The sequence below is a fragment of the Callithrix jacchus genome, chromosome 1 (genome assembly GCF_049354715.1).
Source record: "Callithrix jacchus isolate 240 chromosome 1, calJac240_pri, whole genome shotgun sequence".
NCBI lineage: Eukaryota > Metazoa > Chordata > Mammalia > Primates > Cebidae > Callithrix > Callithrix jacchus.
Window position 1 is genome coordinate 190,850,013 of NC_133502.1, and position 27,646 is coordinate 190,877,658.

The 27,646-nt window shown below is 42.8% G+C and overlaps 1 long non-coding RNA gene across 32 annotated transcripts in view; it reads left to right on the forward strand.

Annotated features, from left to right (window-relative positions):
• Nucleotides 1-27,646, forward strand: part of LOC103790844 (trinucleotide repeat containing adaptor 6B) — a 275,430-nt gene that overhangs the window by 74,167 nt on the left and 173,617 nt on the right. For 20 of the 32 annotated variants that reach the window (XR_008474080.2, XR_013521083.1, XR_013521104.1 and 17 more), the window contains one exon: nt 5,781-5,871. The exons of 3 other annotated variants lie outside the window; for them this stretch is intronic. This is a non-coding gene — a long non-coding RNA (trinucleotide repeat containing adaptor 6B). Of the gene's footprint in view, nt 1-5,780; nt 5,872-8,703; nt 8,820-27,175; nt 27,339-27,646 lie in introns of all 32 variants that reach the window. 9 more of the 32 variants (XR_013521069.1, XR_013521074.1, XR_013521076.1 and 6 more) reach the window with 2 other exon arrangements.

A 27,646-nucleotide genomic window follows, 5' to 3' on the forward strand; every position in this document is an offset into this window, starting at 1 on the left:
CCCAGCAGTTTGGGAGGCTGAGGTGGGTGGATCACTTGAGGTCAGGAGTTTGAGACCAGCCTGGCCAATGTGGTGAAACGCTGTTTCTACTAAAAATACAAAAATTAGCCTGGCATGATAGCACATGCCCGTAATCCCAGTCACTTGGGAGGCTGAGGCAGGAAAACATAGGCTGATATAGAAAACTGAACTTAATTCTGAGGAGAATACATTTCAGATATAAGTTGGGATCAAAGGGTATCCCATAAATAATATTCTCTTCCCTGCTCAAGTTCTGAACCAACAGAGACCGGACAAAGGAGCAAGGCAGGTAGGTGGAGATCAAAATTTCACGTTTATCACTTATAAAGTTGCCATAGGAGAACTGGCTTACGGCTAAGGGCAAATAGACTTTTTAATACTAAACTGCAGGACTTAGCAGGTTTATTCACCTAGCAACACCAGTCTGGGATAGACCTGCCTCCTAGCCGAGGAAAGGAGCAGGGCAGAACAGGTGCCCCCAGAGGAAAAGGGAGAGAAAAGGGCTGGACTTTGCAAGCACTAATCAGAGAAGTCCTGTCACCCTGGCAGCCTGAGTCAGGGATATGATAAGTCCAGGAATATTAAAAATTGGGTACTGTCCCATGTGGAAGGAAGCATCAAGAGCGGGGAAAAAAGTTTTCCTCCCCTCACATTCCCCAGCTTTTGTTTCTTAGTGCATTGTTTTTAACTGGTAAGTCTAGGTTATGCCAGTCTTCGTTTGTCCATCCGTCCATCTGTCCATCTGTCCTTCCTTTCTTCTTCCCTCCCTTCCTTCCATCTATAGTCAGAAACCTCTTAATTTTCATTTTCCTTTTGAATCACCTAGGTAAGCCTAGCACAAGCAATTGAAACGTAGAAGTTCACTGGTTTTGTAATGCATGTGTGCTGTTTGAAATTCAGCTGCTTTGCAGCTTATATGCAGCAAGTAATTGTTCCACTTTCTGACGTCTGAAAGGCCTGTAGGAAGAAAGTCTGTTTCTCCTGAAGTCTAATCTTTCCTCAGTCATGCCTGCTTAGGAAAAGCTGTACCGGCATAATTCAAGGTCAAGCAGCGGCCTTCTGAACACTGAAGACACCCAAGCCCGCTAATGCTCTATTCCCTTTGCTGAGGCCAGCACTGCTGGCATTTGCTAGGCCTGAGTGGCCAGTGTATACTGAGGCTCCCTGCACAGCTGATGTTTAAATGAGCTTTCAATACCAGCATCACCACAACCGCCACCACAACTGCCTGTGGCTTGTTTCTTGATGAGGCCTACAAAGCCCCCAACCCTTGGCTAAGGCTTATGTGCCTAGTGCATGCAGCTTTGTCTCTATAGAAACAGCCACTTACGTGAAGACAAAGTTGCCATAACTACAGTCACTGCTGAGGTCAAAATACTGTGTGCCTATGGTTTATAAATTTCTAATTCAGCCTCAGTAGTTAAAAGCTAGTGTGTAACTACAAAAACAACAGTAAAAAGCCTAATAAAAGCTTCTGCAAGACAGTACTGTGCCGCCTCATTAAAGTCCAAGACCCAAAGTCCTGGCCTTCACGGAAGCCTCAGAAATGCCACATGTATATTACCGCCTTGAATTTTACTTCGTGTCTGTTTAAATTGTAGTGCCATGCACCAGAGGTTAGGATCTCTGAGACCCAATAAATAGCATTGTCCCTCCCTTGACTGGGTTCTATATTTTGGTCTCTGAAATGCCCTCCTTTTAAAAGCTTAAATGCCATGAATAATTGTTACACTTTTAATTTTTCCCTCCTTTTTAAAAGGAGGGCATTTGGGAGACCAAAATATTGTTTCTCTGACTAATAAAGCAGTATTGGACCGCCTCTTCTGCTGCCACTGCCATTGTGTGTGCGGCTGGGCAGAGGGGCCAGGCTTAAAAAAAAAACTGTATATTAGAGAATGTGACACATCTACAGGCCAGTGAACTTAACACTGAACTTGATAATTCCACAGACTGACCTACTCTTGAGTAGTTGTGAGGGTCCTGCGTTTATGGGTGGAGGACCAGAGGAGAATGCGTGCTCCTCGGGGAAGCTGGTTTCCAAAAGGAAGGAAGAGAAAGGGCTGAGCTCCACATACCTTGTTTCTCCTTCCAAACTCACCATTAAAGTAAGATCCTGTTACCTTCTCTAGAGTGGATTTTATGAAGGGGGAGAGGAGCCAAGGGTGGAAACTCAGGAGCTAGGAAGAAGAAGCATTCCCCTCTCACAGCATGTCCAAAGGGAAATGGAGCTCACTGGGGATTGTACCCTGAAATAGTAAGAATTCAGAGTACAGAATGCTTTGTGAGTTGGTCATCATTATATACTTATTAAGTACCTGTTATGTATCAAGTGCAAATATATTATCAGTGAATCCCAAGAATAACTATTATTCCCAAGTTTTAAAAGGGAAACTGAGGCAGAGACAAAATTGAGTCATTCCCTAAAGGTCCCACATCAGTAAGAATTCAGGTCTGTCGGACTCTTCAGTAACTACCACAGCTCCCCCTCCAGGTTCCAGTCACTGCTCCTCCCCTTCAGGCCTAGCAGTGGTAAGGTTCCTCACGGTTGTCAGCCACTGGATGGTTCAGTAGAGTAGCCTTTGTTGGTTTCCCTATTTCTATTCTAACACGTTGGAAAATTGAGGGCTGGAGTAGTAGGGAAGGTGAGACTTGGGTCTTGATAGACTTGGGCCTTGGTAGGATCTTATTAGGAGATGATGGGTTTTTTTTTTTTTTTTTTGAGACGATGGATTTTAAGAAGTGAGTGTAGGGGCAGAAGTCTTGGTTAAAGCCTTGGGGAGAGGAGAGGATAGGATAGGGAAGGAGAGATGACAGTGTTTACTGTTGGGGGTAGGGAGAAGGAGTCAGTGAGGGGAAATAGCAGTGATTGTCAGAGAAAGAACTAATTTAGCCAGGCAAGTAAGCTGGAAAGAGACTTAAGAAAAATAGAACAGCCAGGCCAGGCGCGGTGGCTCACACCTGTAATCCCAGCACTTTGGGAGGCCAAGGTGGGTGAATCACGAAGTCAGGGGTTCAAGACCAGCCTGGCCAATATGGTGAAACCCCATCTCTACTAAAAATACAAAAATTAGCTGGGCACGGTGGCATGTGCCTGTAGTCTCAGCTGCTCAGGAGGCTGAGGTAGGAGAATCGCTTGAAATGAGGAGGTAAGGGTTGCAGTGAGTTGAGATCATGCCAGTGCACCAGCCTGGGTGACAGAGCGACATCCCTTCTTCCTCTCTTGCCTCCTGTATCTTGTCAGTGCCTCCCACTGACTTAGCCCAGCCAGCGGCCAGAAGATACGGGAGCCCAATGATGGTGTCCCCTGGGGCACACAGTCAGGCAGAGAATGGGAGTGTCGTGAGTCTGGAGGGGCCAGCAGAAGGTACAGCTCCAGACCAAGGAGTGTCCTGAGTGTAGGCCTGCAAGCACGAATGGAGTTCCAAGGAGTTTTTCTGGTTCAGCTATGCCTATAATGCATCATCTGTGAAATGCAATCTCTTGTTTCCCTGAAGTAGGAGAACTTAAGGACATCTGTGAAGCAAATTACACATAAAATCTTTCTGGATATGTTATTGAGTTTTTCCAATGCTATCAACCTAATTTTCATAGAGAACATTTTTTGTACAACTATCATAAACAGGTGAGGGACAAAATCAACTAGAAAAAGCCGGTTTTCACTTGCTGTGAGCATCGGTCATGTGTTTTACAGAGGGAATGGGCAATGTTGATTTATCTGGGAGTGAGTGAATGGATATCAGTTGAGAGCTTCTACTGTACTAATTTTACATTTCACATCACATAAGTATGCATTTGTTCCCAAGAGACCTTGCTAGGTGAGCAAAGTAGATATTTTGGTAACCCCTTCCCGCCTAGCAGGTGAGGAAACAGCTTCCTGGAAGTGCCTTCTTAGCCTCAAGTCTTGGCTGGTTATAGAGAAGACTGCACCAAAACAGATCATCAGGCATTGGCGCATTAATAGATTTTTCTTGCATGTTAAAAAAAAAAAAATACACTACCATTCTCTTTTTAGCTTTTTATTTTTTGAGACAGGGTCTCTGTTGCTCAGGCTGGAGTACAGTGGCATAATCACAGCTCACTGCAGCCTTGACCTCCTGGACTCAAGCAGTCCTCCCACCTTAGCCTCTTGAGTAGCTGGGCTTACATATGTGTGTCATTACAGCTGGCTAATTTTTGTATTTTGGGTAGAGGTGGGGTTTCGCCATGTTGCCCAGGCTGGTCTTAAACTCCTTAGCTCAAGCGATCCACCTGCTTCGGCCTCCCAGATTGCTAGGATTACAGGCACTGCACCTGGCCCTTTTTAGCTTTTATGTTTTGTAGCTGTGAGCTTTAAAGTATCTGGTATGTTTGTAAATATTTGTACCTGTATTATAATGGAGATTTGTGTCATTTGAATAATTGTTTCTCAATAGGGCTGGCTCTGTAGCTCACACCTGTAATCCCAGCACTTTGGGAGGCCAAGGCAGGTGGATCATGAGGTCAGGAGTTCAAGACTGGGCTAGCCAACACAGTCAAACCCTATCTGTACTAAAAATACAAAAATTAGCATGGATGTGGTGGCAGGTGCCTGTAGTTCCAGCTACTTGGGAGGCTGAGGCAGCAGAATTGCTTGAACCTGGGAGGCAGAGATTGCAATGACCTAAGATCATGCCACTGCACTCCAGCTTGGGTGACACAGCAAGACTCTGTCTCAAAAAAAAAAAAAATTTTTTTTCTTCAATAATTACCTATGAAATGAATTCATGAAAATGTTGCATAAATTTTTAGTAGTTTCCTTTTGGCACATTTTATTCATAAAATTTTAACAAACTTTTTCTTGACTCATTCTTCGAGGAAAAATTAATTACTTTTTACAATGTGGCCCTATAAATAGTCTCATATAAAAATAAATTAACTGACGTTTAATTTATTAAGCACATTTCCTAAAAATAAAAAGTGGGGCCAGCCATTACAGTGTACCTTAATTTCAGTTTTAAAGAAAGCAAGAACGTTATTCATAAATTATAAACCCAAGAAACGCTGCCAATTCCAATAGCCTTAGCCTAATACCCAGGCAGTGTGATGTGTAGCACTGTAACAGCAGGTGTGGTGCTTTGCTCACTGGCATACTTTCTTGCAGGTCAGTGTCTGCTGTATTTCACCATCACCTCCCCCAGGAGCCAAATAAAATAGAGAAATCTAGAGCTGTTAATATCCCAATGCTGGAAACCTTTGCTACTTACCCTTCTCTCCCAAGATGGGAAAAATTCCCTCCCTGCTTCTTTTTTTTTTTTTTTTTTGCGACAGAGGCTCACTGTCACTCAGGCTGGAGTGCAGTGGCATGATCTCAGCTCACTGAAACCTCTGCTGTCCAGGTTCAAGCGATTCTCCTGCCTCAGCCTCCTGAGTAGCTGGGATTACAGGCACCTGCCTGGCTAATTTTGTACTTTTAGTAGAGATGGGGTTTCATCATCTTGGCCAGGCTGGTCTTGAACTCCTGATTTTGTGATCTGCCCGCCTTGGCCTCCCAAAGTGCTGGGATTATAATCGTGAGCCTCCGCGTCCAGCCCCCTCTTTCTTACCTTTAAGATGAGTGTGCATAGACAAACACACACACACACACACACACACACACACACACACACACACACACACACAGCTACTCAAGGTTATTTCACAGTATCTATGGTCTTCTTGAGAGAATTTCAGTCTAAACCTTTGAAGAAACAAATTTTTGTCCTGAATTCCTTACATACTTTTTCTCTTCTCTCTTCTTTTAGGCAGTATTTTTGTGTTTCTGCAGAGTTTTGCACAAAATCTGTTCCCATGCAAACCAATGAGGGAGAAGTATCGGAAGAAAGCAGTTCCAAGGTCAGTAAATTACCAAAAGGTTCAGTTTGGGTAGAAATTGAACAGTAGAGGCTGTGGATGAGTAGAATGGGTGTTTTGTTTTATGTGACTGTGAAAATTAGATTGATTTAAATTAGAACCTAACCTAAGATTGAGAAATATTTTTTCTTTTCAGTATACTTTTTAATGCTATATGCTAATTTAAAACAATTTTACTTAACTACAGAGAACTTAATAATTAAATTTTAGAATACTGATGTCTTTTAAATTTTATTATGAAAGTTACCATATGCTTATAAAAAATTAAAGCATCAGAAGTAAAAAAAGTCAAAAGTCAAAGCTGGTCCCCTGTTCCTGCTGCCCTGTGCAGTCACTGATCATTTTTAGATGCTCTTCTGTTATAAATTTTATTTGCTTTATTTTAAATTCAGAGGTACCTGTGCAGGTTTGTTACATGGGTATGTTGTGTGATGCTGAGGCTTGGGGTACAAATGATTTCATCACTCAGGTAGGAGCATAGTACCAAGAGCTTGTCTTTGAACCCTTGTTCCCCTCCCTTCCTCTCCCTTTCACAGTCCCCAGTGTCCACTGTTGCCATCTTTATGTCCTCATGTACTCATTGTTTAGCTCCCACTTATAAGTAAGAACGTGCAGCATTTGGTTTTCTGTTCCTGTGTTAATTCATTTAGATAATGACCTTCAGCTCTATCCATGTTGCTGCAAAGGACATGATTTTCTTTCTTTCTTTCTTTTTTCTTTTTTTTTTTTTTTTTGAGACAGGATCTGGCTCTGTTGCCCAGGGTAGAGTGCAGCCACACTATCTTAACTTATTGTAGCCTCTCCCTCCCGGGCTCAAGCCATCCTCCCTCCTGAGTAGCTGAGACTACAGGTGCCCACCACCAAACCTGGCTAAGTTTTGTATTTTTTGTAGAGACAGGTTCTCACTTTGTTGCCCAGGCTGGTCTCAAACTCCTGAGCTCAAACGATCCACCTACCTTGGCCTTCCAAAGTACTGGGATTACAGGCATGAGCCACCATGCCTGGGTGATTTATTTCTTTTTTATGGCCGTGTATTATAAATTTTTAACTGATAATTTGTTTGGGTTGGTTTTTCAGTCTAAAGCCTAAGGGATGTTATCATCATCAAATCTTACATATAAATTTATAAATAAAATATAAATATATATGAATCCTGTATATAAATATTTATGTTTCTGTCTGTATCTGGCTCCATACCCTGATTTTCCTTGGCTGCTTCTTAACATGGTTACATGAGACCCTAAGTATTACTTTTACTTCTCTCTTTGTCCATTCAAGAGTTGTCTCTAGCTCTTCCTGGGAGCTGTGAAAACAACTCCTTCCATTTCTTTCCAAATGCCATCTACAGAGCTGTGATCTAGTCCATGGCTTGGACAGGTGCCATCCCATCCTTTTCCTTTCCCATCTCACCAGATTTCTTTCTTCTTTTTGTAAGCAGAAGCTTGTAGGCTTTCATCAGACCTCATCTCGACCCTGAATCTCATGTAGGGTGAGTCAGAGCCTGTGAGGTACACACATAATCTAGGAATCACACACACACACACACACACACACACACACACACCCAGGGCACCCAAGATACACATACCCCAGAATTTTTGAGGTACACACATAGCCTTCCCCAAGATCCTAATTTATTAATTTATAGTGAAATATAATGTTAAGGAAGATTGGGGCTGGTGTGCCTTCAATCCCAGCACTTTCAGGCAGATTTCTTGAGCTCAAGAGTTCGAGACCAGCCTGGGCAACATGACAAAACCCTGTTTCCAAAAAAATACAAAAGTTAGCTGGGCATGGTGGTGTACGCCTATAATCCCACCTATTCAGGAAGCTGAGGTGGGAGGATCATTTGTATCCAGGGAGGTTGAGGCTGCAGTGAACTGTAATCATACCACTGCACTCCAGCCTGGGCAGCAAAGCAAGACCCCGTCTCAATAAAAGGAAGATTGGATTTCTGGCTAGTACATTTTCTCCCTGGAAAGATAAGTTATAATTGGGAGATTGCTTGGTGAACATATAATTAGACCAGTAGAGAATATATTACTGTGCCATAAGCTCAGTTTTCAACTTCTTTTTGGAAAAATAAAAGACTAGCTTTCTTGATTTTTTTAATTACTGAATAGTTTATCAGTTCCGTATGGATTAGACTCAAGAATAAGAGAACATTATTTTTATACTTGCACTAAGTAGATGCTTCTGTTATAAATTAGATATAACTTCAACTTCATCAGTCTTAGTTTAATTCAGGTTCTTATTAATTTATTAATTTACAGTGAAATACTATGTTTTTCCTCCTGATGTTTGTTTTTGTTTAAAATCTTAAATTTGAAGGCTGATCTCATCTCGCAGGGGTCAGCCCACTCTCTCCCTCCAAGAGTGTCATCAGTCAATCAATCAACAGAATCTTATATTTGAAATGATTTCATGTATGGCTGGAATTTGCCAGTGTGCTATGGTTGCATATTTCGTGGGTGTCTGTTAACAGAAAGCCATCAGGAAAGGTAGCAGGTTTTGAGGAAAAGTAAAGAATTTTCTATCAAATGGTGATTTTGAGCTAATTTTTCTTTTGTTCAATAGTTGTTTTTTTTTTTTTTGTTTGTTTGTTTGTTTGTTTGTTTGTTTTGAGACTGGATCTTGCTCTGTCACCATCTGGAGTATGGTAGTGTGATCACAGCTCATGGCTCACTGCAGCCTCAACCACTCGGCCTCAAGCAGTGCTCCCACCTCAGCCCTCCCTAGTAGCTGGGACCACAGGTGTGTGCCACCACACCTGGCTCTTTGTTTTTTTTGTTTTTTATTTGTGTTTTGGTACAGACGGAGTCTTGTTGTGTTGGCCAGGCTGGTCTTGAACTTCTGGGCTTAAGTGATTCTCCTGCCTAAGCCTCCCAAAGTGCTGGAATTAAGGTGTGAGCCACCGAGCCTGGCCTTCAGTAAGTAATTCTTAAGCACGTGTTATCGTGGGATACAACAATGAACCAAAAAGACAAAGTTTCTACTCTCAAGGTCGTTTTATTTTAGTGGGAGACATGAATAAATATAAATAAAGATAATAATTATAGATGATAGTAAGTACTATGAAGAAAATAAAGTTATGTCATGCAGGGCAGCTGGGAGGAAAAGTATAGCTAGTCAAGGAAGGTCTCTCTGAGAAGGGGACATTTCAGCTGAAGCTAATGGGCAAGGGAGCCAGCTCTGTGGAGAGCTGGAGGAACAGTGTTCTGGACACAGGAAACAGCTGCAGAAGCCTGTGGCCTCTTCCAAGAACTCTCAGAAACCTGTGGGCCAAGTGTGAGAGAGAGGCAGAGAGACCTTGCAAGGCCTCCGAGATCACAGTGTGCACCATAGTAGACCTATTCTCCATGCACAGGGCAGCCATTGAAGGCTGTTCACTCGAGGAGTGATGTGGTAGGCTTTGTTTTTTTTTGGAGATGGAGTTTCACTCTTGTTGCCCAGTTGGAGTGCAATAGCGCTATCTCGGTTCACCACAACCTCTGCCTCCCAAGTTCAAGCGATTCTCCTACTTCAGTCTACCAAGTAGCTGGGATTACAGGTGTGCGCCACCACGCCCAGCTTATTTTGTATTTTTAGTAGAGACGGGGTTTCTCTACTAAAACCAGTCTCAAACTCCTGACCTCAGGTGATGCGCCTGTCTCCGCCACCCAAAGTGCTGGGATCACAGGGGGGAGCCACCACACCTGGCAGGATTTGCATTTTAAGACATGACTCAAGTCAGCCAGGTGGGGTGGCTCACACCTGTGATCCCAGCACTTTGGGGGGGCAGAGGCAGGTGGATCCTGAGGTCAGAAGATCAAGACCATCCTGGTCAACATGGTGAAACCCCATCTCTACTAAAAATAAAACAATTACTTGGGCGTGGTGGCACACGTTGTAGTCCCAGCTGCTTGAGAGGCTGAGGCAGGAGAATTACTTGAACCCAGGAGGCAGAGGTTGCAGTGAGTTGAGATAGCACCACTCCACTCCAGTCTGGCAACAGAGTGAGACTCCGTCTCAATAAAAAACAAAAATGTCTCTGGCTGCTGTCCGGAGAGTGGATTGGAAAGACGTAAGAGTGGAAGCGGTGAGCCTCGTGAGAAGGCATGTGCAGCCGTTCTTCGGGTAAGAGAGAAGGGGTGGATTACATTTGTGGGTGGAGCTGGAAGTGGAGGAAAGACAGACTTGAGGTGTATTTTGGTACTAACACTGATGTGACTTAAGGATGAATTGGGATCCTTTTGCGTCATAGAAATTAAGAGGGGAATTTCAAGAAAAAGGTTCATTCACTAACCTCAGATCAAGAATCAAGGAGGTTGACAAATGAGAAAAATCACCTGGATTTGTTCAAGAACTAAAGAGAAAGGATATGAGAAAACTTTCTTGGGAGATGGAGATGTTCTGTGTCTGATAGGGGTGCAACAGTTTACAATAAAAATAGTTGCCGGGCACAGTGGCTCAAGCCTGTAATCCCAGCACTTTGGGAGGTCGAGGCGGGTGTATCACGAGGTCAAGAGATCGAGACCATCCTGGTCAACATGGTGAAACCCCCATCTCAACTAAAAATACAAAAAATTAGCTGGGCATGGTGGCACGTGCCTATAATCCCAGCTACTCAGGAGGCTGAAGCAGGAGAATTGCCTGAACCCAGGAGGCGGAGGTTGTGGTGAGCTGAGATCGCACCATTGCACTCCAGCCTGGGTAACAAGAGCGAAACTCCGTCTCAAAAAAAAAAAAAAAAAAATAGTTACAGTGTAGGTACGTCGTAGCTGGTGAAACTCATGTAATCAAATGGGGTGGAGAATACATGAAGTGTAGATGAAGCAGGAATGGTAGAATGTTGGCAGCTGTTGAAGTGTTGAGATGGGTACATAGGGGTTTATTTGTATTTACTTTGTACATGTTTTAAATTGTCTATGATAGTTTCTAAAAATAACTTATTGATGTTCAAGAGTGCCATTTAATTGGAGTAGGAGGTGTAGAAACCAAATTTTATGAGTTAAAGAGAAATTAAATTATTTTTAAAAAATGAGTGGTGGGGGCCAGGCACAATGGCTCATGCCTGTAATCCCAGCACTTTGGGAGGCCAAGGCAGGCAGATCACCTGAGGTCAGGAGCCCAAGACCAGTCTAACCAACATGGAGAAACCTCATCTCTACTAAAAATACAAAATTAGCCAGGCGTGGTGACATGTGCCTGTAATCCCAGCAACTCAGGAGGCTGATGCAGGAGAATCGCTTGAACCCGGAAGGTGGAAGTTGCAGTGAGCTGAGATTGCGCCATTGCACTCCAGCCTGGGCAACAGGAGTGAAACTCTGTCTCAAAAAAAAAAAAAAAAAAAAAAAAAGAGAGCTGTTGGCTGGGCATGGTGGCTCACTCCTATAATCCCAGCACTTTGGGATGCAGAGGCGGGCAGATCATGAGGTCAGGAGTTCGAGACCAGCCTGGCAAACATGGTGAAACCCCATCTTTAAAAGTACAAAAATTTGCCATAGCAGTGCATGCCTGTAATCCCAACTACTGGGGAGGCTAAGGCAGGAGAATGGCTTGAACCCAGGAGGCAGAGGTTGCAGTGAGCCGAGATTGTGCCACTGCACTCTACCCTGAGTGACAGAGCAAGACTCTGTCTCAACAAAGAGAAGTCATTGTAATTGAAGACTTGAAATGACAAGTTTAGATGTCCTATTAAGAGGAAAGGCTTGGAACTGCAGTTGTAGAGAAAGTGCTAAGAATAGTTAACAAATGAATGAAGGGTCAATATAGTTTACAAAATATCCAGGTAAGTTGTGCAAATATAAGTCAGGAGAGCTTATAGATGGACAGGATTGGTATGCAAGTCTTACTCGAGGAAGTGGTGGATTTTGCTGTTCCTCTTGAAGAGATGTTCTCTGAAACTGTGCAACATCTTCCATAACATTTCTTGGAGAGAGATGTTTATTGAAGTTCAGAGATGGATTAAGATTATATATTCTTTGGGAGTTGGGAAATATAGACTTTGACCTCTTGAGTTTAGGGAATTTTTTTTTTTTCTCTCTGCCAGAATGATATAAAGCAGGTGATGGTTTTTTTTTTTTTTTAAAGACGGGGTTTTACCATATTGGTCAGGCTGATCTTGAACTCCCGACCTCAGGTGATCCGCCCGCCTTGGCCTCCAACGTGCTTGGATTACAGGTGTGAGCCACCACGCCCGGCACAGGTGATGGTTTCTATGGTAAATATATTATAGATTTTAGATAATTATTGAATTATGCACAAGTGTTCTATTTTTCCTTATTTTTGCCTCCTTTCCTCCCTTCCTCTCTCATTCTGATTAATTCAGCAAATATTTATGGAGCACCTACTGTGTACCCGGAACTGTGCTGGGTACAGACACATAGAATTGACCCCTTAAACTATTATTTATTCTTTATTTATTTTAATTCTTGGAGCTCCAACCACTTAACATGGAGGCAGGAAGAAAGAATGTTAAATTTCACATCAGTTTAGAACTAGCTTTTGTTTCCTGAATGGTCACCAGAATGCAATTTTGTATGACCTAACACATTTCTCAAAGAAGAGTTCTGCTATTGTAGTGAAAGCTTCTATTGTAAATGCTGAAGGAAGACAAGCTGACAGAGTTATTTTTAATGTAAAACTTCAGACACCCCTGAACATATCCTTTGGAGGAACTGTGACTGTTTCTTACATTTTTCCCAAGGACCACTTCAGGGCTTATTTAATTTCCCTGTTGTGTATGTGAGAGATAAAATTGAATCAAATTAACAGAATTACTCATGGATCTGTCTTATTGTTCCACACTTTCAGAGGTTAAGTATGAAAATTATGTTCTGCGGCTCAGCACAGTGGCTCACGCCTAATCCCAGCACTTTGGGAGGCCAAGGCAGGCAGATGACTTGAGGTCAGGAGTTCGAGACCAGCCAGGCCAACATAGCGAAACCTCGTCTCTACTAAAATTATAAAAATTAGCTGGGTATGGTAGCATGCGTCTGTAATCCCAGCTACTTGGGAGGCTGAGGCAGGAGAATCACTTGACCCCAGGAGGTAGAGGCTGCAGTGAGCTGAGATCACACCACTATACTCCAGCCTGGGTGACAATGTGAAACTCCATCTCAAATAAAATAAAATAAAATAAAAATACAAAAATTAGGCAGGCATGGTGTCATGCACCTGTAGTCCCAGCTACTTGGGAGGCTGAGGCAGGAGAATCACTTGAACCTGGGAGGCAGAGGTTGCAGTGAGCCCAGATCATGCCCCCTATACTCCAGCCTGGATAACAGAACAAGACTTTGTCTCAAAAAAAAAAAAAAAAGAAAGAAAAGAAAAGAAAGAAAAGAAAATTATGTTATGTAAAAAGTCTTTGATGGCATAGGAAATCTGGAGGCATGGATATGTATGTACTTCATTGGCCTGATTCCCATAGAGAGATACTCCTGACCTAATTTTTTGGCATTTATGTGCTTATATTATCACACTCATCTGAAAACAGGTACTGTTTTCTCTGTCACATGTGGCTTTGACTGGTGAAATGTAATGCTCATTTTTCTTTGCCTGGTTTCTCTATTACATAATAGAACTGTGCGTTACTGGGAGGTTTCAGTTCTATTGTGGCTTTACTGACACATGCTGGAACTAAGCTGTTTATTTGTATCATTTCTCTTTTATTCTTTTTGTTGAGATATTATCAAAAGTGATATACTTTTATAGCCATTCAGTTTATCTAATTCAACAAACATTTATTGGGCCCTACTATTTGCTGATGTTATAGGTACAGGCATGCTAAGTTACTTATGTAAGACATGGTCTCTGCATTTTGGGCACTTTTAATCTGGTTGAGGGAGGTGACCATGCTATACAAGCTATGATCTTGGTATTAATAATCTGCCTAGGTCAAAGCAATGAATTATTTTTGGAAGGAAGCTCCACAGAGGAGAGGGAACACTTCAACTGGGTATTGTAGGAAGAAGGATTTCATGGTTTTTGTTGGTTTGTTGTTGGATGGGTGATGGGGAGAAGGCTATTATAAGCAGAGGGAACTGTATATAGCATTTAAGTGGTAACGTGTGGTGGGAGATGGTGGAAAATTTGAGTGTATTTCAGATATCTTGGTGTCTGTTATATCTCCTTAAAACCTAGTGGTTTAAAACCACCATCGCAGCCGGGCGCAGTGTCTCATGCCTGTAATCCTAGCACTTTGGGAGGCAAAGGCAGGTGGGTCACCTGAGGTCAGGAGACCAGCCTGGGCAACATGGTGAATCCCCGTCTCTACTAAAAATACAAAAATTAGCTGGGTATGGTGGCACATGCCTGTAATCCCATCTACTCAGGAGGCTGAGGCAGGAGAATTGCTTGAACCCAGGAGGTGGAGGTTTCAGTTACCTGAGATCATGCCACTGCACTCCAGCCTGGGAAACAGAGCAAGGCTCCATCTTGAAAAAAACAACTACAAAAAACAAAAACAAAAAAACACCATCGCAACCTCCTGAGCAGAATAATTCCAAAAAGTTTAGTAAATACTCTATCCTCAAGGATGTGGAGTCTGACTTTCCACTCCTTGAGTGTGGATTCACACAGTGGAGAATGCTAAAGCCAGGTGATCAAAGTCAGCATCAACAGTGTTAAGTCATTTTTATAGTTTGTACTGTTGGTATGATGTGAGGAAATCAGTTTTCTAGTTTTCTTCCCCAAAATCCATTATCCCAATCTAATCATGAGAAAAACATCTGACAAATTCCGGTAGACCGGTGTTCTACGGAATACCTGGTCAGAACTCCTGAAAACTCAAGGAAAACTGAGAAAAATCTGAGGAACTGTCACAACCAGGAGACAGCTAAGGAGACACGATAACAATGTAATGTGGTATTCTGGATGGGATCCTGGAACGTTAGGTAAAAACTGAGTAAATTCAATAAAGTATGGACTTTAGTTAATACTAATGTATCAATATTGGTTCCTGAATTGTGACAAATGTACTAGGATAACCTGTTACAGCAGAAACTGGGTTCAGATAAACAGACTATCTTCATAATTTTTCTGTAAATCTAAACCCATTCTAAAAAATAAAGTTTACATATATTTTTTGAAACTTCATTACGGCTTTTCACACTACCTACTCAAGGGTCCATGTGGCATTGTTCTGGATTCCCGTCATAACTGAAAGGGAAACTTTCACAATGTCTGGAGCTCTTGATGTCCTGCAAATGAAGGAGGAGGATGTCCTTAAGTTCCCTGCAGCAGGAACTCACTTAGGTGGCACCAACCTTGACTTCCAGATGGAACAGTACGTCTATAAAAGGAAAAGTGATGGCATCTATAACATGAATCTGAAGAGGACCTGGGAGAAGCTTCTGCTGGCAGCTCATGCCATTGTTGCCATTGAAAACCCTGCTGATGTCAGTGTCATATCCTCCAGGAATACTGGCCAGAGGGCCGTGCTGAAGTTTTCTGCTGCCACTGGAGCCGCCCAATTGCTGGCCACTTCGTTCCTGAAACCCTCACTAACTGGATCCAGGCAGCCTTCCAGGAGCCCCGGCTTCTTGTGGTTACTGACCCCAGGGCTGACCACCAGCCTGTTACTGAGACATCTTATGTTAACCTACCTACCATTGCTCTGTGTAACACAGATTCTCCTCTGTGCTATGAGGACATTGTCATCCCATACAACAAACAACAAGGGAGCTCACTCAGCGGGTTCGATGTGGTAGATGCTGGCTCGGGAAGTTTTGCGCATGCGTGGCACCATTTCCCGTGAACACCTGTGAGAGGTCGTGCCTGATCTCTCCTTCTATAGAGATCCTGAAGAGATTGAAAAAGAAGAGCAGGCTGCTGCTGAAAAGGCTGTGACCAAGGAGGAATTTCAGAGTGAATGGACTGCTCCAGCTCCTAAGTTCACTGCTACTCAGCTTGAGATTGCAGACTGGTCTGAAGGCGTGCAGGGGCCTTCTGTGCCCATCCAGCAGTTCCCTGTTGAAGACTGGAGCACCCAACCTGCCACGGAAGACTGGTCTGCAGCTCCCACTGTTCAGGCCACTGAAGGGTAGGAGCAACCACTGAATGGTCTTAAGGTGTTCTTGCATGGGCTCTTAAGCAGTATGGAAATAAGATTGATGGAAAATAAGCATTAAGTTTCTAAAAAAAAAAAAACAACTCCATTACCAGGACAACTTTTTATTTCTCATAGTTCTTTTGTTGTCCTGGGCTCAGTAGGGCAGTTATTCTCTTCCAAAGTGGTATTGGCTGGATTTACTGTCATCTGAATGCCCAGTTGGCCAAAAATGTCTGAAAAGGACTCACATGGCTGGCAGTTGGTATTGGCTGTCAGCTAGGAGACCAGCTTGAGGCTATTGACCCAAGGTTCTCCTCCATATGACCTCTACATGCCTTGGGTTTCTCACAGCATGGTGGTAGTGATTCAGGAGGGGGCATTCCAACCATGCAGAGCTGCAGGTACCTTTAAGCCCAGCCTTGCAAGTCACCCAGCTTTACTTCTTTCCCAATATGTTGAATTAAAGCAAATCACAGAACCATCTCAGACTCAAAGGGAGGAGAAATGGATCCTACCTTTCAATGAGAAGACTGGCCTTAAATATGAGGTCATCTTTAATCCACTTCACTGTGATTAGAGTGCCAGGGAAAAGGAGGGCATGACAGAACCCAGATTATCTTAGGCTGAAGAGTTTCAAGAACAGACAGCAGATTAAACAAATTATTTTATTTTTATTTTAGCAACCTTATTGATACCTAGAAATAGCAGATTTTTTGTTTGTTTGTTTAATAGAAAAATATTCTTGCTCTGTTGCCCCAGCTGGAAAGCAGTAATGTGATCATAGCTTACCGAAACCTTGAACTTGTGCACTCAAGTGATCCTCCCATGTCAGCCTCCAGAATAGCTGAGATCACAGGTGTGCCACCATGCCTGGCTAATTTTTCTTACTTTTTTGTAGAGACTGGGTGTCACTATGTTGACCAGGCTGGTCTCGAACTTCTGACTCAAGTGATCTTCCTGCCTCGGCCTCCCAAAGTGCTGAGATTGCAGGCATGAGCCACTGTACCCAACCAAAGCAGCCAATTTTTAAAGCAGGGAAATGAAATGTACATTTTACTTTATGATTTGCTGTGTTAGGATGACTGGTGTTGATGTAGAGGGTAGACTAGAATATCTGTATGTTTATACTCAGATTATCTTTAAAAAGAAGATTTAGTAGGCCTACTTCAGCCTGTGGACTGATTTCCAGTGGGTCTTGAGTTCTCAGGAGTTAGGAGAGCAAGAACCATAGGTGAGGAAGGAGATCCCCCAGGACAAATGAATTGGGAGACAAGGACTAGCATTCCTGGGACAGTCTTCAGACAGGATGTAATCAGTTCATTATGGTTCTTAACAAAGATGGATTAGAATGCTTAAACTCTGTAGCCATTTCTTACTTTAAATGTAATGTAACTTAGGTCAATATTCTAAATGAGTTGGTGTTAGCTTACTAGTTGTAGAGATTCTGCAGCTCTAGCCTTGCAATGTTTATGTTTTAGGTGAAATCTAAAACATAACAGTAAAACTTATCATAGAGCTGAGCAGTTGGGTGTTTGTGATCATATTCTCTGTACCTTTGTGTATGCTTACTTTTATGTATGTGTTTTTTTATTTTTTTGAGACAGAGTCTTGCTCTGTCACCCAGGCTGGAGTATAGTAGCCTGAACATAGCTCATTGCAGCCTCAACCTCCTGGGCTCTAAGGAATCCTCCTGCCTCAGCCTCCCGTGTAGCTGGGACCATAGGCATGTGCCACTACACCCAGCTAAATTTTTTTTTAAACTTTTTTGTTGTTCAGACATGGTCTCACTATATTGCCTAAGCTGGTCTTGAGCTCCTGGGATCAAGAGATCCTCCCACCTCAGCCTCCGAAAGTGTTGAGAGTATAGGCATGAGCCACCATGCCTGGCCTGTGTATTTAAATATTTATAATGAAATAATAAAAGTAAGCTCTAGGGTTTCACATTTATAGCTATAGATTTAACATGGCCATGTGTCTCTACTAATTACTGCAAATAAATATTTACTGAATCAGGAAGCTAACACTTTAGCTATTAATACAACGGTCTTTATCACTATCGAAGGAAACAAGTAAATTTAGTCTTTGTCTACAGAGAATGAAGTGATCTGTCGATTTGCTTAACATTAAAGATAACAGGATAATTTAGACATAAAATACACAGCAGTATTTGATCTGTTTTAATTGGTTTCATTGACAAAGAATTGCAAGATCTGTTCTTAGTATTAAGTGCTCGAGTAGTCGAGAAGTGTTACACAGGAGTATTTTAAGAACGTGGCAATTTATTTTGTTTGTGCTTTGGTAGGGGATGCGGAGAAAAACGATTTACACATAGTTTAGTAGTCTTTTGCTTTCTAAAGCTTAGGATATCTCTACTTTAGACTGAATCTGCTTTAGCAAGTTATAACAAGATTTCATGGATTTTGGTATCCTAAGAGCAGATTGGAAAAGCAAACATGCAGTCCAAGTGCTTTCCCCATTTGTTTACATAGCTGGTGAGCAACATCATTTGGGTTGGAGTCCAGGTCTGTCTGACTCCAGAGGCCTTAGTATTTCAATACTCCATCCGGGACAAGCTTTATGGCAGAATAATCAACTGTTGCCTTATGTCAGATAAACTTACTGGAAAAGTCACCTGGGTATAGAAGAATCCCTAAGAAGGGAGAGGGTGCTTTGTGCATATTCAGAGCCACACATTTCTCTGGAGAAGAGGTGGTTAGAGCATTGAGAAATGTGTGTGAGACCCTGAGGATGGAGTTAGAAGCAGAATCCCTGCAGGCAATAGGGAGCTATTGAAAGATGTTAAGCAGGGAAGAAACTTGATCTGATGCATGTTTTATAAAGAACTGACCTGCCGGGCATGGTGGCTCACACCTGTAATCCCAGCACTTTGGGAGGCCAAGGCAGGCGGGTTACTCGAAGTCAGGATTTTGAGACCAGCCTGGCCAACATGGTGAAACTGTTTCTACTAAAAATACAAAGATTAGCCAGGCATGGTGGCAATTCCACCACACTCGTAATCCCAGCTACTTGGGATGCTGTAATCTACTAAAAATACAAAAATTAGCCGGGCATGATGGCAGGTGCCTGTAATCCCAGTTAACTCAGGAGGCTGAGGCAGGAGAATCGCTTGAACTGGGAGGGAGAGGTTTCAGTGAGCCGAGATCGTGCCACTACACTCCAGCCTGAATAACAGAGCTAGACTCCATCTCAAAAAAAAAAAAAACCTGACCTGCTGGCAGGAGTATAGAGAAATGATTATAAAGAGAGTATAAAATGGAGACAGGGAGACCAGTTCAGAGTCTTCTCAGGAAGACTGAGGAAGGCTTGAAATCAGGCAGTAGCAGTGATCTGCAGAGGAGCAGACTGACAGGAGAAGCACTGACAGGAGGAATGGGACAAGAGCACTCGGAGACAAATCTGGAAAGAATGGGTTGAATGAATACCATATAAAATAGGACATAGAGCAAGCTATTAGATGTGGCTATTGTTACTGTTACTATGTTTTTGTTTTTTTGAGGCAGAGTCTTGCTCTTTTGCTCAGGCGGGAATGCAGTGGCAAGATCTCGGCTCACTGCAACCTCTGCCTCCCAGGCTAAGGCGATTCTCCTGCCTCAGACTCCCAAATATCTGGGATTACAGGCACACACCACCATGCCCAGCTAGTTTTTCTATTTTTAGTAGAGATCAGTCTGTCATCCAGGTTGGAGTACAGTGGTGTGATCTCAGCTCACTGCAACCTCTGCTGCCTGGGTTCAAGCGATTCTCCTGCCTCAGCCTCCCGAGTAGCTGGGATTACAGGCATCTGCCACCGTGCCTGGCTAATTTTGTATTTTTATTAGTGACGGGATTCACCATCTTGGCCAGGCTGCTCTTGAACTTCTGACCTGTGATCCACCAACCTCGGCCTCCCAAAGTGCTGGAATTACAGGCATGAGCCACCATGCCCGGGTCTTTTTTTTTTTTTTTAAAGAGATGGGTCTCCACTCTGTTGCCCAGGCTGGTCTAGAATTCCTGCCCTCAAGTGATCTTCTTACTATGGCCTCCCACAGCACTGGGATTACAGGCATGAGCCGCCATGCACAGCCACCAGATTCTAGCTCTTGAGATTCTGTTTCATTAAGTCCAGGGTAGGGCTTAGGCATCTTTGTTTTAAAAAGCATGCAAGGCGCAAATCAGAACCAGAGTGAGATAGCATTTCACATCCACTAGAATGGCTAAAATAAAAAACAACCCTAACAGTTCTTACTGTGTTCCATGTAACAGAAAGGAGAGAACTTGTCACTTCCTTAGGCAGACTTTGTAGAAGCTGCACTTTACACTCTGCTTACATCTCTTTGATGAGATTTTAATCACATGGTCAAAAAGCTTTAAAAGATATCAAAATATCAGTTAACATTTGTGGTTCTATAGCTAAGCAAGAAGTGTTTCTTTGTTTCAGAAGTCAATCACATTGTCCATGCGCTGCTATTACACTGGTCTTGCCCATCCTGTAGTTGTATAATTGATTCTTTTGAACCTAAAGCAGAAGAATTCACAATTAGAAAAAAATGATCAGAAGACTAATGTAATTCAGTGAGGAAAAGGTGCTGGAGGAAGTGGATAACCATGTGGAAATGTATGAACCCTGATTTTTATGTCACATACCATATACAAAACTTTTCCTTTCTTTTTTCTTTTTTTTTTTTGAGACAGATTTTTGCTCTTGTTACTCAGGCTGGAGTACAATGGCACAGTCTTGGCTCACTGCAACCTCCACCTCCTGGATTTAAGCGATTCTCCTGCCTCAGCCTTCCAACTAGCTGGGACTACAGGTGCCCGCCACCACACCTGGCTAATTTTTTTGTATTTTTAGTAGAGATGAGGGTTCACCGTGTTAGCTAGGATGTTCTCAATCTTCTGACCTTGTATTAATTTGCCCGCTTCCACCTCCCAAAGTCTTGAGCCACCCCACCCAGCCCTACCATATGCAAAATTTAATTTGAGGTGGATCACAGACCTAACTGTGAAGGCTAAAACGTTAAAGCCTTTTGATGACCGCATAAGAGATGTCTACATTCATGACTTTGGGGAGGATATGAACGTTTCTTGGTAACATGCACAAAGCACTGCTAACTGTAAAAGATAACAGTTGTTCAGTTGAATTTCTTGAAACATTTTAAACTTCTGCTAAATAATTGGCACCATTAAGAATGTTGAAAAAGGCTAGGCACAGTGGCTCATGCCTGTAATCTCAATATTTTGGGAGGCTAACCCAGGAGGATCACTTGAGGCCAGGGGTTTGAAACCAGCCTGGGCAACATGGCAAGACCCCATCTCTACAAACATTTTTTTTAAATTAGTTGTTTGTGGTGATGCACTCCTGTAGTCCTAGCTACCCAGGAGGCTAAGGTGGAAGGATCACTTAAGCCCTGGAGGTTGAGGCTTCCAGTGAGCTATGATCACGCTACTCCAGCCTAGGTGACAGAGCAAGACCTTAACTCTAAAAAAAATAAATAAATAAGAATACAGAAAACTATAGATTGGGAAGAAACATTTACAATACATCTTTCTAATAAAAGTCTCATATCCAGAGTATGTGAAGAATTATGGCTAGGCGCGGTGGCTCATCCCAGCACTGTAATCCTGCCCTCAGGCGAGCGGATCACCTGAGGTTGGGAGTTTAAGACCAGCCCAACCAACCTGGAGAAACCCTGTCACTACTAAAAACACAAAATTAGCTGGGCGTGGTGGCACATGCCTGTAATCCCAGCTACTTGGGAGACTGAGGCAGGAGAATTGCTTGACCCCGCGAGGCAGAGGCTGCAGTGAGACGAGACTGCACCATTGCACTCCAGCCTGGGCAAAAAGAGAAAAACTCTGTCTCAAAAATAAATAAATAAATACATTACTAAAAATCAGAAAAGGCCAGACAACTCAAAAATGGGCAAAATATTAAAATAGGTATTTCACAGAATAAGACTTCCAGATGATTATGAAAACACAGATGTTCATCATTATTCATGAGGGAAATACAAATTAAAACTATAATGCCATTACACACTCACCAAAATGGCTACAGTTCAAAAGACTAATAATACCAGGTGTTGGCAAGAATGTGGAGCAACTGGAACGTTTAGACATTGTTGGAAGGAGTATAAAATGGTACAGGCCCTTAGAAAACCGTTTCATAAGCTTCTAAATAAAGTTAAACATACATCCACCTTATAAGGCAGACATTTATTCTCTTAGGTATATACTCCGTTGAAATGACTGCATAGGATTGCAAAAACACATTATATAAAAATGTTCATGGCAGCTTTATTTATAGCAGCTCCAAACTGGAAATAGCCCATTCTCTATCTACAGGTGAATTAATAAACAAATTATAGTTTGTCTGTGCAAGGGAATAAGTTTAAAAAATGAACTCTTGGGCCGAGCATGGTGGCTCACGCCTGTAATCCAGCACTTTAGGAGGCCAAGGTGGGCGGATCACAAGGTCAAGAGATCAAGACCACCCTGGCCAACATGGTGAAACCCTGTATCTACTAAAAATACAAACAAATCAGCTGGGCGTGGTGGTACGTGCCTATAGTCCCACCTACTTGGGAGACTGAGGCAGGAGAATCACTTGAGCCCAGGAGGTGGAGGTTGCAGTAAGCTGAAATCGTGCCATGGCACTCCAGCCTGGTGACAAAACAAGACTCTGTCTAAAAAAAAAAAAGAAATTGGTAACTCTTGATCAGTATAAGAACATGGATGAATCTCAGAAACATTATACTGAGTGAACAAAGATAAATATAAAAGTGATACATACTGTCAGATCCCAATGATGTTAAGCTTATGAACATGTCAAGCCCATTTATGGTAATAGGGGAATCTTCAAGGGAAGGGGCATGTAGAAGTTTTCTGGGGAGATGGAAACTTTTTGTCTCAATTTATATGTTGCTTAAAGGTACAGCCATATCTAAAATTAATCATTGAGGCTAGGCTCGGTAACTCATGCCTGTAATCCCAGCACTTTGGGATGCCAAGACTGAAGGATCACTTTAGCCCTAGGCAGGGAGACCCTATCTGTCTCTACAAAAAAAATTTTTTAAGTTAGCTGGGTGTGCTAGCACAGGTCTGTGGTCCCAGCTATTCGGGAGGCCAAGGTGGGAGAATCACGTGAGTCCAGGATGTCAAGGCTGTAGTGATTCTGAATTGTGTCATTGCACCCCAGCCTGGGTGTCAGAGTGAGACCCTGTCTCAAAAGGAAAGAGAGAGAATAAAATTTACTGAGCTCTACACTAAAGTGTGTGTATTTTTCTGCTTGTGAATTATACTTCAGTTAAAAAAAATTTAGGAGCTTCCACCCATCTTCTTAGTTTGTTGAGACCATGTTAAATATTGATTCTTTTTTTTTAAAGACAGAGTTTCACTCTTGTTGCCCAGGCTGGAGTGCAATGGCACAATCTCCGCTCACTGCAACCTTTGCCTCCTGTGTTCAAGCAATTCTTCTGCTTCAGCATCCTGAGTAGCTGGGATTACAGGCACGTGCCACCACACCTGGCTAATTTTGTATTTTTAGTAGAGATGGGATTTCTCCATGTTGGTCAGGCTGGTCTTAAACCCTGACCTCAGGTGATCTGTCCACCTCAGCTTCCCAAAGTGCTGGGATTACAGGCATGAGCCACCGTACCCAGCCATAATATTGATTCTTTTATCCATTATATCAGCTGACTTCTTAGCTTTCAAAAAATATTTATATTTTCTTTTAAAACTAACTGCAATACCTGCAGTAGAGGGAGTGTTTGGAAACATTTATAAAATGGATAGGACTTAGCAATTTATTTGATGTTGAGGAAAGAGAAAAGGATAAATCAGGGGTGACATCAAGGTTTCCAACTGAGTGAATAGGAGGATGGAAGTGCCATTGTCAGAAGTAGGAAACGAAAGAAGTCGGGGGAATGAATAGGATGTGTTCTATATGGAGCACAGCGTTGGAAATGCTGTCATATTATCTATGTGGCAGTGTTAGCCAGCCAGATGAAACTGTGGGGCTGGAGACGTGACAGGTTAGGGATAGAAACGGAGAATTTGGATCACTCAGATTTAATAGTGGAAATGGTGAGATTAGATGGAATTGCTGTAGCAGAATGAGAAGAAAGAGGTCCAAGGACAGAACCTAGGGAAATACCTGCTTAGGGAGGAGTAGGATAAAGAGATACCAGACAGTCAGCACACCCTGCTCAAACAACTTCGTTGTGCCAGGCTCCTGGTAAATAAGACATTCAAATCTCTGCCTCAAGAAGTTTGCATTCTTGGTTGGGGAGACAGACAATAAGACATATGAACAAATAAGCCTTTCAGGTAGTGTGTGGTGCTGGGAAATGACTGAGTGTAGAAGTATTTCAGCTAGACTGGTAGGGGAAGGTCACCCTGGATTGAAGAGGTGGCCCTGGAGCTGATGTCTGAATGATGTGAAGGAAGCTTTCATGTAATAGTATATGAAAAACTCTTTCTTTCTTTCTTTCTTTCTTTTTTTTAAGATAGTTTCTCCTTTTTCCCAGGCTGGAGTGCAATGGCACAATCTCAGCTCACTGCAACCTCCACCCCAAGGGTTCTAGCAGTTCTCCTACCTCAGCCTCCCTAGTAGCTGGGATTACAGGCGCCTGCCAGCACTCCTGGCTAATTTTTTGTATTTGTAGTAGAGACAGGGTTTTGCCATGTTAGCCAGGCTGTTCCCGAACTCCTGACCTCACATGATCCACCTGCCTTGGCCTCCCAAAGTGCTGAGATTACATGCATGAGCCACTGCGCCTGGCCAGAAAAGGTTTTAAGAATAATTCTTGACAAGGTAGATTAAGCCAGGTTATTAATGTCTGCTCCCTTGTAAAGTGCTACAAAAATTATGTTTACAAAATGATTTCAGCAAGCATAAATCTACCAGAAAACAAAGTGAATTTGAAGAGACGAAGAGAATAAGACATGCCCAATAAAGTTGTAGAAGCTAGGAAGCTTTTGGAGTTACACTAAAAACAGCAGGATTGGTTGAAGAGGCGATGAGAAGCAAAGCCCCAAACATGCTTTCTTCATATCCACAGGCCACTACCCTCTCCCACCTGCAGAAGTCTGGAGAGGCTGAACCTCAGGAAAAGCTGAGGGTGGGTATGAGATACTTAACTAAAAACAGAATTTAAATAAAGGCTACATGCTGGCACATGAGACTTTACCAGCTCTCTTCCCAAATTCAGTCCCAGAACACCGAAAGCCTTGCTTCTATCTGTCAGGCTGAGGATTGAAGGGTATATTTCTGGGGTAATTAAATAGCCCAAGGAGGGGGAAATAGATGAGGATATATAGCTGTAGACATCTGAAGTCCCAGTGAAATGGGCAGGTCCCTTCCTGATCACCCTGCAGAAAGCTAACCCCTGTGTAAGGAACCTCTCCCTTCCCCCGCTCCCCCCACACACATACACATATCAAGCTCTTTAGGGTCTTGCTCTTAAATATCAATGGATAGACAAAGATGATCAGTCATTTGATGAAAATCTGTGAATGAAAGATGGTGACCAAAGACAAAAGAGGAACTTGGAGGAAACAGGGACAATGCAGGGAGCAGAAGAAAACTAAAATAGGCCAGGCGTGGTGGCTCACGCCTGTAATCCCAGCTCTTTGGAAGGCCAAGGTAGGCAGATCCCTTGAGGTCAGGAGTTCGAGAGCAGCCTGGCCAACATGGCGAAACCCCATCTCTCCAAAAAATCCTAGCTACTCAGGAGGGCGAAGCAGGAGAATCGCTTGAACCCTGGAGGCAGAGGTTGCAGTGAGCTGAGATCATGCCACTGCACTCCACCCTGAGCAACAGAGTGAGACTCCATCTCAAAAAAAAAAAAAAAGAAAACTAAAACGAAAACACTCTAGAATATCCTCTGGGATGAGAGAAAATATTATAATGGAACAATGACGGGAGAATGGAAAAAGGAGTGTTCAAAGAATGAGGAAGAGCTCTTAAAAATCCAAATAAGAGCCGGGCTTGGTGGCTCACACTTGTAATCTCAGCACTTTGGTAGGCCTAGGTGGTTGTATCACCTGAGGTCAGGAATTTGATACTAGCTTGGCCAACATGATGAAACCCCGTCTCTGCTAAAAATACAAAAAAATTAGCTGGGCGTGGTGGCGGGCACCTGTAATCCCAGCTACTCAGGAGGCTGAAGCAGGAGAAATTGCTTGAACCCAGTAGGTGGAGGTTACCGTGAGCCAAGCTCACACCATTGCACTCCAGCCTGGGCAACAAGAGCAAAACTCTGTCTCAAAAAAAAATAATGCAATTAAAATAGCAGAAATTGTACATTCATTAGAAGTTTTAGAAAATAAAGTTGAGAGAACCTCCCAGAAATTAAAAGGGAGAAAGAAGAAAATTAATCTCAGAGATTCAATACTGAATAACAGGAATTTCAGAAGGAGAGAACAGAAGTTGGAGTGGTGGAAATTGTCAAATAAATAAGTAGAGAAAATGTCCCAAACCTGAAAAACAGAGTTTCTAGATTGAAAGTACTTACCTAATACTAGTTCAATAAATAAAAAAAGAACCATGCTTAGTAGTTTGCATTTTTAAAAACTAAGGATACACCAGGAACAATGTTTCATGCCTGTAATCCCAGCACTTTGGGAGGCCAAGGCGGACAGATGACCTGAGGTCAGGAGATTGAGACCATCCTGGCTAACACAGTGAAACCCTGTCTCTACTAGAAATACAAAAAATTAGCCAGGAATGGTGGCAGGCGCCTGTAATCCCAGCTACTGGGGAGGCTGAGGCAGGAGAATTGCTTGAACTCAAGAGGTGGAGGTTGCAGTGAGCTGAGATCGTGCCATTGCACTCCAGCCTGGGCAACAAGAGGGAAACTCCATCTCAAAAACAAAAAAAATATAGGCAGGGTGTGTTGGATCACGCCTGTAATCCCGGTACCTTGGATCACCTGAGGCAGGAATTCAAGACCAGCCTGGCCAATATGATGAAACCCCGTCTCTACTAAAAATACAAAAATCAGCCAGGAATAGTGATGGATGCTTGTAATCCCAGCTACTCTGGAGGCTGAGGCAGGAGAATCACTTGAGCCTAAGAAGGGGAGGTTGCAGTGAGCCCAGATCATGCCACTGTACTCCAGTTCAAGCACAAGGCAAGATTCTGTCTCAAAAAAAAAAAAAAAAAAAAAAAAAATACTAAGGATAAATGGAAGATCCTAAAAGCGTTTTGTTTTTGTTTTTTTCTTTCTTACTCACCTCTATGCAAATAAGGACCTAAATGTATCTAGAAAAGACACAGGTCACATCTAAAACATTGGGACCTAGAATGAGACTGAGCTTCTGTGTAGCAGCTCTGGGAGCTAGAATGGAGCATCATCACCCTCAAAATTTTGTATGGAAAAGTTTACTGACTTCAACTTTTATATTTAAGCATGTGAGTAAAAAATGTTTTTATGGCCGGGAGTGGTGGCTCACACTTTGTAATCCCAGCACTTTGAAAGGCTGAGACAGGTAGATCACCTGAGTTCAAGACCAGCATGGCCAACATGGCAAAACCCCATCTGTACTAAAAATACAAAGAGTTAACCAGGTGTAGTAGCACACGCCAATAGTCCCAGCTACTCAGGAGGCTAAGACAGGAGAATTGCTTGAACCCAGGAGGCGGAGGCTGTAGTGAACCAAAATCACGCTACTGCACTCTAGCCTGGGCAACACAACAAGACTCCGTCTCAAAAAATAAAT